This window comes from Schistocerca nitens, chromosome 4 (genome assembly GCF_023898315.1).
Source record: "Schistocerca nitens isolate TAMUIC-IGC-003100 chromosome 4, iqSchNite1.1, whole genome shotgun sequence".
NCBI classification, from domain to species: Eukaryota; Metazoa; Arthropoda; class Insecta; order Orthoptera; family Acrididae; genus Schistocerca; species Schistocerca nitens.
Genome location: NC_064617.1, coordinates 724,084,582 through 724,097,789, shown reverse-complemented (window position 1 = coordinate 724,097,789; position 13,208 = coordinate 724,084,582).

The window sequence follows — 13,208 nt, the reverse complement described above, 5'->3', positions numbered from 1 at the left end:
CGTCACCCTCCAGCAGATCGCGACCTCGCGCCGCATCATGCTGTGCATTAAATACGTGATTACAAGCATCTGCTGTAGTAGCGTTTAACCTTGAGGCTGTTGCTTTTTTTTTATGGCCGTTTATGACGTAATATTGAACCAATTCCAATGGCAGATGCTGCAAGAGAGGCAGGGTCGGAGGGGTGGCAGGGCGTCGGTGAAAATATAATGAAATAGAATATATATGGTTCGAGAGACCTTTTGAAGTCTCAGATATCGGTGATATGCAGAATGAGGTGACAAATGATAAATTGTTCCAAGACTGGGATTCAAACCAACGTCTCCTGCCCACTACCCTGGAACAGCAATACCAAGTGCGCTGAGACGTGAATGGGAATTTGGATGGAGGACGGAGGTGTGCTACATCTATACAAAACCACTGTGCCGCACTGCTGTAGTGCTTAGCGCAACTGCCTAGCGAGCAGAAGACCTACGTTCAAATCCTGGTCTCGGTACAAATTTTCGTTTGGCACTTCAGTCGGCATATATACACGAAAATATAACGGTTGTGCACTAGGCGCTCTCAGTCACACATTGAAAGTGTGTAAATGTACATTTATAATTGGATATGACATGAAATATCCTCAAAGTGAGGAACATAATAACGTCTTGTAAGTCAAATAAAAAAAAAAAATTTCACGAGCGGTCTGGCGCGACCAATATTGCGGACGAGGCATTGCTATACACGTTAACACAAGTGAACGTAGCAAGACAACGCCCAGCGAAACCCAGAGCTAAGCTATGCGTCCGCAATATGGCGCGAACAACAACAATAAGTATAAAACTACAAAGATATAAATGTTATATGAACCACAAACTAAAAGATAAGAAAAATCTGTCAAGGACAACTAAAAACCAAAGACAACTTTACTGTCTGTAATATAACATACAGTCACCATTGATCTTTATTTTACAATTTCCATTACCAATCTTAGCCCGTATAAACAGATACTCAACGGCATTTAATTTTTTCTTCATTCTAGTACTCAATACAAATGGCATACTTGGAACAAGTGTACCATAAGGCTGTTTAGCCAAAAGTCCTGTTGTCTCTGCTATACTCCATGTCCCATGTCAAAATATTTGCATCTGGGAAAGCTTCAAGGCCACCATAATCTGCATGATTGCCCCATACAACAGCAAGCGTGAGCCATGTACTACCTCCAAAAACTGCTTGTACATCACATTTAAAGTTCAAATGGAGTCCACGAAAAACATTTGGACCTCCAATTAATTGATGTTTATTAAACTGTCCAGCCAAATCAATGTCAATAGCCTTCAAACTGCGATACACAGGAACGCTGCGCCGCCAGCGAAGACGCCATGCACGTCGCCTAGGCACTTGTGTTAACGTGTATAGCAATGCCTCGTCCGCAATATTGGTCGCGCCAGACCGCTCGTGAAATTTTTTTTTTATTTGGCTTAAAAGACGTTATTATGTTCCTCACTTTGAGGTTGAAAGAGTATAGCCTCAATAGAATAAAAACCTCAAAGTCCTTCTCAGACACACAGCCGAAGGCCATCCTAGAGAGTGGCCTCGCGGTGAGGTCTCCTTGTCAGGGTGATTAAAGTAGGTACTTAAGTAAGTGTATTAAATATTACTACTGTTCTTTGGGTGGTGTACTGTGTGTAGGTGCGGGGACGGTGGGTGGGAGTAGCGTTATGTACGCGTTCTGCTGTGCCTGTCTCCGTGCGCGGCGCTCTGAGTTGTGACTGCGGGTGACCTTGACTGTGTGCATATATACACGAAAATATAACGGTTGTGCACTAGGCGCTCTCAGTCACACATTGAAAGTGTGTAAATGTACATTTATAATTAGATATGACATGGAATATCTGCATTATAAATATATTTAGTAATAGTTTCTGAACTTAAACGCCGCCCGGAGTGGCCGCGCTGTTGGAGGCGCAATGTCACTGATAGCGCGGCCCCTCCAGCCGGAGGTTCGAGTCCTCCCTCAGGCATGAGTTTGTGTGTTGTTCTTAGCATAAGTTAGTTTAAGTAGTGTGTAAGTCTAGGGACCGATGAACTCAGCAGTCTGGTCCCCCTTTTTATGCAGTGGTTTAACAATGGCTTACTTCAGTCTATCTGGGAAAATACCCTGCTTCAGGGAGCTATTACATATGTGCCTAAGAATCCCACTTATTTCTTGGGAACAAGCTTTTATTATCCTGCTGGAAATGCCATCAATTCCATGTGAGCTTTTATTCTTGAGAGAGTTTATTAGCTTCCTAATTTCAGAAGGAGAGGTGGGTGGGATTTCAATTGTATCATATGGTGTGGGTAAGGCCTCTTCCGTTAACTGCCTTGCTTCTTCTAATGAACATTTAGATTCTATTTGCTCTACAACATTTAAAAAAATATTATTCAAAATGTTTGCGACTTCCAGCTTGTTGTTTATCAAGTTTCCATTCGATTTGATGGCGATGCCATCATCCTGTACTCTTGGTTGCCCTGTCTCCCTTATAATAATATTCCAAATTGTTTTGATTTTGTTATCAGAGGTATTAATCTCAGACATGATGCACATGCTTCTGGACTTTTTAATAACCTTTCTTAATGTAGCACATTAGTTTTTATAATATTTTTCTGTTTCTGGGTCATTACTCTTTCTTGTTGTTAGATACAGATCCCTCTTGTGGTTACAAGATATTTTTATTCCTTTAGTAAACCAAGGTTTTTTGCATGGTTTTTTATAATTAGATTTAACTGCTTTCTTGGGGAAACAGTTTTCAAATTCTCTTAAAAGTGTATCATGAAATAAGTTATATTTTAAATTAGTATCGAGTTCTTTGTACACCTCATCCCAGTCTAACTGCTGAAGGTTTTCTCTAAAATTTCTAATTGTTGAGTCATTAATTGAACGCACAATTTTGGAGGGTAGTTTTGAATTACTGAATGGAGCTATGTCATATACTGTAACTAGCTGAGCATCATGATCAGGAAGGCTAATCTCAATAGGACAAGAATTTATGTTTTTAAACCTATCTTGGTCTATAAAAGTGTTATCTATCAATGTGCTGCTGTCCTTTACTACCCGAGTAGGAAAATTAATGATAGATATCAAACGGAAAGAATCGAGCAAGACTTCCAGGTCACTCTTCCTATTACACTCTTTCAGTGAGTCAACAATGAAGTCCCCACAAATAATAATTTGATTACCCCTATCTGACAGATAGCACAACAAGGCATCCAAGTTTCCCAGGAATAAATGAAAGTTTCCCGAAGGGGGCCTATATACTGTTACAATTCCTTCAGTTTAAGTTGATAAGCTGAAAGGGTACAGTACCGCCCGACATTGAAAATAGGTACAACATACTTCATTATTTTTGTCAGAACAACATGTTTATTTTGTAAAATAACTGAATTTCAATTAATACAGCGAAGCCGGATACCAGTGTGGGGAAGAATGACAATTTATTTATTTAATTCATCACATGTGCACTCCCACAAAATAAATCCCTACAGCCAGTTTTGTGAGATCTGTGAAATGAATGAATGTATGGTCGTCTGTTAACCGCAGATAGTGGTTCAAATGGTTCAAATGGCTCTGAGCACTATGGGACTTAACATCTATGGTCATCAGTCCCCTAGAACTTAGAACGACTTAAACCTAACTAACCTAAGGACAGCACACAACACCCAGCCATCACGAGGCAGAGAAAATAACTGACCCCGCCGGGAATCGAACCCGGGAACCTGGGCGTAGGAAGCGAGAACGCTACCGCACGACCACGAGATGCGGGCTGCAGATAGTGAATGTGAATATATGATCATCTTTGAGACGATCCTTTAGCCACGTTTGGTGGAACCAAAGAGATGAAACTTACTGGAGCTTTGAGCACCTGAAATGTGGCTGACCAATATGGTAGCAAGGTGCTCCCCCACTTCAGCAGAGGTGCGAGAGGACCTGAAGAACGGCCATGTTTCAGCACTCTGCTGCTGTATCTTGTGCTGTTAAGACCTGTTTTAGTTGTGCTCCATAAAGACAAAAGAGTGGAGACATGGTATGCATGTGGAATATTTAAGAGTAGTTTGAAATAATAATTTTTCTATTTCAGGAACTATTGTGGGAGAATTAAATGTCAGGCAGGTAATATTAATGGGATCGTAGTAATCTTCGGAAGTGACCAACGGTCACAATGAAACCACGTGTAGCAATAAGTTGAAATACTTCCGTGTGCTTAAGTTAAGCTGAATTACTAGCGTGCATACTATAAGTTGAAATATTTAAGAAATAGCGTGTGTACCATAAGTTGAAATATTTAAGAAATGGCGTGTGCAGGACTTGAAATTAGAGACGAGTACTTCCACGTGGTGAGTACTGTGTGAGTCTCAATCTGTGTATGAGACAAAGGATAAAGAGAAGTACTCGTCCATGGTATCAGTTGAGGACTCGCGTGTGTGATGAATATGTTCTTTATATTACTTTGCGTGATATGATTCCGTGTGACGCTAGATTCAAACTCTGAGAGAGAAGCAAGGTGAGTCAGCCGTCTATCCAGCAACGCCACTTGGCTTGCATTGCACAGGAAGACGTGCATATACCTCCAGAGTTCATAGTAGGAAAGTAGAATTACAAAGTGGGGCAGTGTCGTGTGAAACTGGGATAAATACTAATTGAAGTGGGAAAGCTGAAAGTGATAGTGTTGTGACTATTTATTGTATTGTATTCCATGTTGTAGTGTGGTGTATGTCATGTAATTTGGGTGTGTGTGGTTTGCATGGGAGAGTAGCAAGGTAGTTTCAAAAGATTAGTGGGTTATGCTTGTTCCTTCTGTACCGCTCGATCTGGAGGAAAGTTTCGTGATGATGATTGTGAGAGTCGAAGTGTGAGATATAATAAAAGATCCACCATCCTATCCAGAAAGTGCACTGTAGCGTTAAATAATTACGAGACCATAAGGTAGAGAATCACCAATGTAAAGCCATGCCCACTGGGCGGAATTTCTCATGTGTTATTGTTGTAGGTTATAGAATTTGTGTGTTTAGGTTATAGAATTTATCGGAATAAATAAGATAGTGAAAAGAAAAAGATTGGTGGACTTTTCCTTCGAATTGTATGTTGTCATGTCCCGAATTTATAATGTGTGCACCATTCATATTCAGTGCGGTGGCCACATGTTGATAAAAGCCGTTAAATAAAAGACAAAAAGAAAATGTGGTATTGCCAGTGCGTAGTGAACAGTCAGAGTTCTGTAAGTCGCTGATAGTCAGATGTGCGTTTCCATTGCGTAATATTCATACAGAAGAATAAATTGTAAGTTAATTTTGAGTACTAGAGTTCATGTTACTCGATAAATAAGAATGAATCCACTGGCTTGGCAGACCACTCACCTTGCAGGCCTGACTGCTTGATGCCACAGTATGAGCAAGGCATGTGAGTACCTCTCATAATTTCGACCCTGCCAGGATATTTTGCCAGGATATTTTGCTGTTAGGGTTTGCTGTTAAGATTTTTTTTTATGGAGTGTATTGTGATAGTGCTAAGAAGTAAAACTTTTTTTGTTTGCAATTTCTTTCTGGATTGGTGAGGATCTTTTATTTTTTTATGTAATCACTTGCTACGTCATCTAAGGTTGGAAGATCGTTGTATAATTTTTTTTTCCGTAATGTCCGTAGTAACTAGGTTGCAGTCGATAAGTGTAGTCTCCATAGAGAATAGTGATTTTGGCGTGAACGTAGCAGTGCAGCAGGAAGTAGCTGTCGACCATGGGTTAATGAGCGAGAACGGCAAACACTCGGAAGGGGCTGAAATGTTCAGCGGACCGCGGCTAGGTGATCCTTTATGTGGCGGGCTTTGTCCACAAACGGGGGCTTTTCCCGACGACGCGGGCGAGCCGGGACTAGGTCAGGTATGCAGTGAAAGTGAAGCTACCCTTGGCAAAGCTACGGTTTCTCAGGCGAATGAGGTGAGCGCACCGAAAGTAGCAAATGACAATGTGCTACTGCAGTTTTTACAGAGGATGGATAGAGATAATAAGGAATGATTGGAAGTGATGGTTAAAAATAATAAGGAAAGATTGGAAGCAATGGATAAGGGAAATAAAGAGGCAATGAGGAAGCTACTCTCAGTTATCAATGAGCGTCTGTCCGCAGTTAATAATCAGTTAGATGAGGGGGAGAAGAATCTGGGTGCGTTGAAGCAACTATGTGACTCCGTGAAAGAAAAAGCCAATAATTTGGAGGTACGAATAATTACAATAGAGAGGGATATCACAGAACGTAGGGACATGTTGCCAGGTGAGCGAATCAAAGAGGCAGTGGAGGACTTACTTGCAGATAAACAAGGGGCATTAGACAGCGTGGAAGCTCAAGTCACCCAGGAGGAATTGGCGCTAAATAAATACAGGGATGAAGTTGCGGAGGTAGTGGTCAGAATGAATACAATTAGTGCAGATGTAGAAAAGGTCAGTGTAAGAGGCGAGACAGCTGGAAGAGATACAATCACTATTACAGTGTAAATAGGCGCAATTAGAAATAAATAGGAAACATAGGGAAGAACTAGCACAGTTGCAATTAGCATGCAGTAGCGGAGGTGACACACCACCAGGTAGATTGCAGAGGGAGAGGGAGATAAATTCAAAAAACGAAAATAGGCAGAAAGAGGAAGACGAACTCAGAGAGTTAGAAGAACGGTTGTGTCGGATAAAACAGGTGGCAAACCCAACTGGGTATAGCCCAAGGTCGGAAAACATAAATGCGGAAGAAGAATGTAGGAGGCAGTTCGTGTCGGTACAAAAGTTCACTTGTTTTCCGGATCCTGATAACTACCAACATCCATGTCTGTGGCTGCCTCAATTTCAAGATTCATTACCTTCATCATGGGGACCGCTCCTCAAAATGAAGTTTGTGTGTAACCATTTGAGGGACGAGGCTAGAGCGAAAATGCAGGAAGTTATTAAAGACTGTAGTAGCTACAAGATATTTTGTGACAAGTTTTTAAATGACTTCTGGCCGAAAAGTAAGCAGGACCAGGTTAAGCAAAACATATTGATGATGCCAAATTGTAACGAAGGTAGTATAAGAGATCCAGTGTCGTGCTATCAGGAAATGCTGAGACGAAATAGATATTTGGATGTGCCATACGAACCTGGGGAGCTCATTAGAATCTGTATAACGAAGTTGCCAGTGAGATTGAGTAGAGATATAGTGATAGCAGGCAGAGGCTTAGACGATTCCGCGTCATTTCAGCACTTGTTACAGGAACTGGGTAATGAGAGTAACATTGTGAACAGCGACACGACTCATAGGTCAGACAGAGTCGAGGATAGGAACGGCAGAAACTATCAGACTGACAGGAGAGCATGGAATCCTGGCATTTCAGTCTTGTCAAAATGGATTGAAGGATAAGAGAAACTAATCCAACATATTAGCCCTTAGCATCTTCCCTTAAAACACATGCCGCTGGCACTGAAAATTGTCTAGGTAGCAGACATACTCTACTGATATGTAGGAATGCAAATACCATACTTCTGATCAGAGAATAAAACACCAGTAATGGCATCTGTTAGGCTGGTCTCTCAGAGCAAAAATTTGCAAATTTTTATTTCGAACAGTAAAGTAAAAGGACTGTTTCCTCAAAGAAACCAGTTGCTAAAATGTTATGTAATAATGCCAATGAGTCCAGTTTAATTAGTGCTATTTGACTATTGCAGGTACATAACATGTAATGTAAAAAGTCAACATTGTGATCTGTAGGGAATAGGGTACGTTTATACTGCTGTTACAGGTAACTTCAGTAATGTGATCGAAGTTTTTAAATTAGATGCCATCTGATCTATAGTATGTCATTGTCGTGGTGACAGTTATAATTAAGTGCTGCGTATGGTTGTTCGGAATCTGGTGTTAGGGAAAGTGGCCACTAGCACCAACGTTTCTAACACATGGGCTGTCCCATCTCTCCCACCTTGTATACTCTCTGCACACATTTCATTTTCACGTAAACACAGATTCTTAACTATCAAATTGTTTACTGTGTATAGTTAACCATTTAGAGTGAGGCGGATTGTCCATGAAAATGCTGTACTGATTGAGACGATCAAGGGAAAACAATCGTGTGGGCTTCATCACATTTCTAACATCAAATTATGGAAAAGGTAAGGGTAGATCGAAAGTAGGCGAGTTATGGTAGATAGTGTATTTATTTGTGGTGTCTAACGTTGTGCAGGGTCAAATGGAACATAAGAATTTTCACGCGGGATGTCAGGAAGTATGACGGAATAGACTGGTCGAATGAGTCATGAACAGGAGTCGAAAGAGTGGTGTATGTACGTATTTTTTGTCATATGAATAAGGATCAAGCAGAAACGACCCGATGATTAATGAGTGGATAAAGATGGTAGACAGAGAAGCGACGTGATAAATAGTAGTGGATAAAGGTGATATTTAAGGAGAGAAGCGACGTGAAGCAGTGTGATTAATAAAGAGAGATTCGACGTGATGAAACAGTGGTAAATAAAGGTGAGTAGAAATAATAATGCGGAGATTAGATGTATGTTACAGAGACGCCTGTGTATGCTGCAATAGAGATTGATGCCAATGGCGAAGGAAGACCAGGAAATGATGGAGTAATGGACGGACGGAGAGCCGAAATACGAATGAAGAGATGAGGACAACTGCACAACGTGAAGGGACATAAAGGGAGTATGAGATCCAGGTGGTGAACGTTGTGGAATACTGACGTAAGATGTAATATAAGTGTAAATCCAATTCTTACCATAACATTTGCTATATAAAAAAAATAATTTTTGTTGTTGTTGTTGAAGCCTGGTACCAGTATAACTAATCAAAACGGTAACAAGAATGTGTACAGTTATTTTGCAGGATGAATAATTTGTGTATTTTTTGTTCTTAGATGAAATGTCGCAATTTTAAGTTGATATTTAGCAGGATGAATAATCGGTAAAGTGAATGCAGAGGTAAGCCGATGGAGAGAGGTGCCAGAGTGAAGGGACGAATTCTGAGGCTGGAAAGCTATCTCCGAAACAGCTTCATGTGTTATGTGGTTGAGTATAAGGGAGCAAAAGTATGGTATGTTGTCGTGAGTGTGGTGGTGTTAAGGTTAGCTGACTTCTAGACCTATTCTGTTAGTGTATTAATGGATTGAATGAGAAGGAAAATGTGATGTCTGGTGAGTGAGAGTCGTAGAGTAGTGCGATCAATGCGCCCACTCCTATAAAGGGGATGCTACCGATCCATAACTAAAACATTATTGTGTTATTGTTTGATTTGGATGAACCTCGATGGCAGGTCAGGATCTGACATCATGTGGATGGTACATACATGTCCTAGAAATGTTGATATATATAATAAAAAGGTAAAATATATAAAGAGATACTAATTTCAGTCTGTCACAAGCACAAAGGTGCATTGTATGTTGTAGATTTAGAGTCAACAATTTCTAAAATGTTTATTGTGTTACGATGTTAAAGTAGTTTACTATTTAATAACATGTGGTAGGTAATTGTGAGCTGTGTAGATTATTTCTTATTTTTTTGTTAGAACACTTTCAAGGGGTATTAATTTCAGTCTGTCACAAGCACAAAGGTTCATTGTATATTGTAGTTTTAGAATAAACAGTTTCTAATATTTTCACTGTGATAGGATGTTAGAGTAGTCTACTATTTGATATTGTAATTATGAGCTGTATTGATTGTTTCTTATTCCTTTTTTTTTTTTTTTACACTTTCATGTTTTGTGTGAGGGACGACAGGTACAATCAATAGCACAAGTGTGGGCTGTATATAGAAAAGGGATAAATGTCGATGTTGTATGTGTAGAAAACTAGGGTGTATGACTTTATGTTTTTTAGAACAATGATTCTTTTATTACCAATGTATATAATAGATCATACATGTAATCAATGAGTATTTAAATACTGTAAGAATATCCTTTTGTCTGTAATGTTGCGAGATGCACGGAAGGGTCTGACTGATTGGGTGTCGTAGTGCTGAGGTGCTCATGCAGAACGCGCCCGTACCTGCATAAGAAGGCGGGAGGCCAAACTGACGTCGCCATGGGAGAGGCGACATAGCCGCGGCACTCCCCACTCCACTGCCGGTCGGGGTTCACTCCACGCGCCCGCTACAGCAGGTCAACGGCCTGGGGCGACATGCACGTACCACTGGCCATTCATAAGTTCCGCCACCCTTACGACGGGGGAAAGTATCCCACAGAGGCAACAGCAGGTGGTTTCTTCTGCTCAACGGCTCGCGCGGCGGCGCCACGGCAGAATGAACAATGCGGGGCAGTGTCCGGCGGGCATTTGTTACCAGCAACTATTGACTAGTACTGGACTGTGGAACCATGAAACAAGATGACTGCTCGTATGTCTCCATAAGGTGGAAAGTGAAGGACTGGTGTTTCCACGTTGTGAGTGATGGAAAAGATTTTGTCTTTAGCAGACAGGACGATTGTTTTGTTTTGTCTTGACCACTGAATGGTGGGATCCATAAACTTTTCGCAGTGACTTGTTAAGTGTGCTTTGTGAATTGCATGTGGGACGCTTGGTATACTTAAAGAGGACAGTTTTCGTTTGGTGACTGATGATTGTATGAACGCAAGAAACTAAAGTGGGACATTGACATTTGCATTTGTAGTAGGAGACATTTCTTTAATTGGTGCGGGAATAAGTGTTGTTTGTTGGAACTTATGACTTTTAATTACACCATGAACTGAAAGGACAGAACCGTGGGTAATAGTAGTTGTAGGGCCATTTCTGGACGACCAGATTCGTGTGGATGGTATTCTGAGTGTGACTATGACATTTGTGTTTAATGTGAGATACAGTTTACTGTTCAGTACGTGTTCAAAATGCCGATTTGAGTGACCTAAAGACTTTCGTCCGGGTAACCATGGGAGAGCTTTGACACCGAGACAGTGTTTCTAGGGAACCTGTCAGCAACGTTCTTGACCTCAAGAAAATCACAGAATGAAATGATTCCGTGTGACTCGCAAGATAGGGAATAATATATTCATACTTGTTATTGTGTAAATTTTTTTTATATGTTTCATTCCTGAAGGGACAGCAAGTGTAACTGTATTTCATTAACATTTGTGTTTAGAATAGTTAGTGTTCTTTTTTTGTTTGTTCTGGGTTACCAGTTCACGTAGGATGTTTATTAGAATATTTGGTACAATGATGCTTTAATTATTAGCCAGTGGCGTAATACTAACGTAGCGGCTCTTATTGTATTGGTCAGTAAGGTTGTAACAGGGGACAAGAGTTTCCATTGCACAACAAATACCGGAATTAACTGATGCATTTTGATGTCGTGGACAGTAATGATCTCGTTGGTGTGTTGGCTGAAGCCACTAATTTGCATTATCACAGTGGTGATATTTCACATTAAAGTGTAACGAAGGCTAGTCGAAATGCTAGTTCTTGTCGTCTAAATGTGTAACAACAGAGAAATGAGCAGTAGAGTAAGATACGAGAGCTACTGGTGGATTCAAGCACTTATTGCTATTTATTGCGTGTATTGATCAAAGTTGATGGACTTACTAGCTCAGCAGCAGGTATTTGTACTGGTGGACAAGGATAAGGTTAAACTCACAGTCGAGTAGTGGTGGCAATTGCTTAAGTGATGATAGTTAATGAGGTATGACATGATGTCTTAGATGAACTATATTACGTAACCAGTAGGTAACTTATGGTGTATATCATTGTTTTTCTTCTCAGTTTTATTTCTCTGTAGGTTTGATGTATATTTTAGAGTACTGATATGGAGCCTGAATTCTACATGTAACTACTGTACGCAATTTCTTTCTTTTGTTGATTTTGTTTTGTATTTAGAGATTGCCATGTAAAGATTATTACAACGCAATTTATGAATGTCAGATTACTTGTTCTGTGTTTGGACGGTGAGCTGTTTAAAATTTCATGAGTACAATTAGTATTTTTTTTTATTTGTCATTTAATTAGTGAAGTTTGATTTACTCATAAAAATAACGAAGATGCCAGTAACTAAGCAAATTTTTACCTCAACATTTTTTTTATTTGTATAATGTAATGTTTTATTTGTCATGTGGATTGTTGTAAATTTGTATGTGTACGTTACTCCGGATTGTGGAGAGTACAATAACGGAACAACTCTGTCAATAATTTGGTAAAGTAACAGCATTTGGTCGTCTATTTGAGGTCACCAGGGGCTAAGGTCTCCTCCTGGTTATTTTGATGACTTGCTACGTTTGTTCTAATACAGTTTTCTTAAAAAAATGTTCGGAACCACCCTCGCATTGCAAGGATAGTACCGTGCCATTTTTTTCTGCATGGATAACCGGTGGTGAAAGGGTACAGTGCCGCCCGACATTGAAAATAGGTACAACAACTTCATTATGTTTGTCAGAACAACACATTTTTTTTGTAAAATAACTCAATTTCAATTAATACAGCGAAGCCGGATACCAGTGTGGGGAATAATGACAATTTATTTATTTAATTGATCACATGTGCACTCCCAAAAAAGTAAATCGCTACATCCAGTTTGGTGAGATCTGTGAAATGAATGAATGTATGGTCGTCTGCTAACCGCAGATAGTGAATGTGAATATATGATCATCTTTGAGACATCCCTTTGGCCACCTTTGGTGGGACCAAAGAGATGAAATTTACCTGAGCTTTGAGCGCCTGATATATGGCTGACCAATACGGTAGCAAGGTGCTCCCCCACTTCAGCAGAGGTGCGAGAGGACCTGAAGAACGGCCATGTTTCGGCACTCTGCCGCTGGATCTTGTGCTGTTAAGACCTGTTTTAGTTGTGCTCCATAAAGACAAAAGAGTGGAGACATGGTATGCATGTGGAATATTTAAGAGTAATTTGAAATAATATTTCTCTATTTCAGGAAAGTTTGTGGGGAGAATTAAATGTCAGGCAGGTAATATTAATGGGATCGTAGTAATCTTCAGTAGTGACCAACGGTCCCAATGAAACCACGTGTAGCTGTAAGTTGAAATACTTCCGTGTGCTTAAGTTAAGCTGAATTACTAGCGTGTGTACAATAAGTTGAAATATTTAAGAAATGGCGTGTGCAGGACTTGAAATTAGAGACGAGTACTTCCACATGGTGAGTACTGTGTGAGTCTCAATCTGTGTATGAGATAAAGGATAAAGAGAAGTACTCGTCCATGGTATCAGTTGAGGACTCGCGTGTGTGATGAATATGT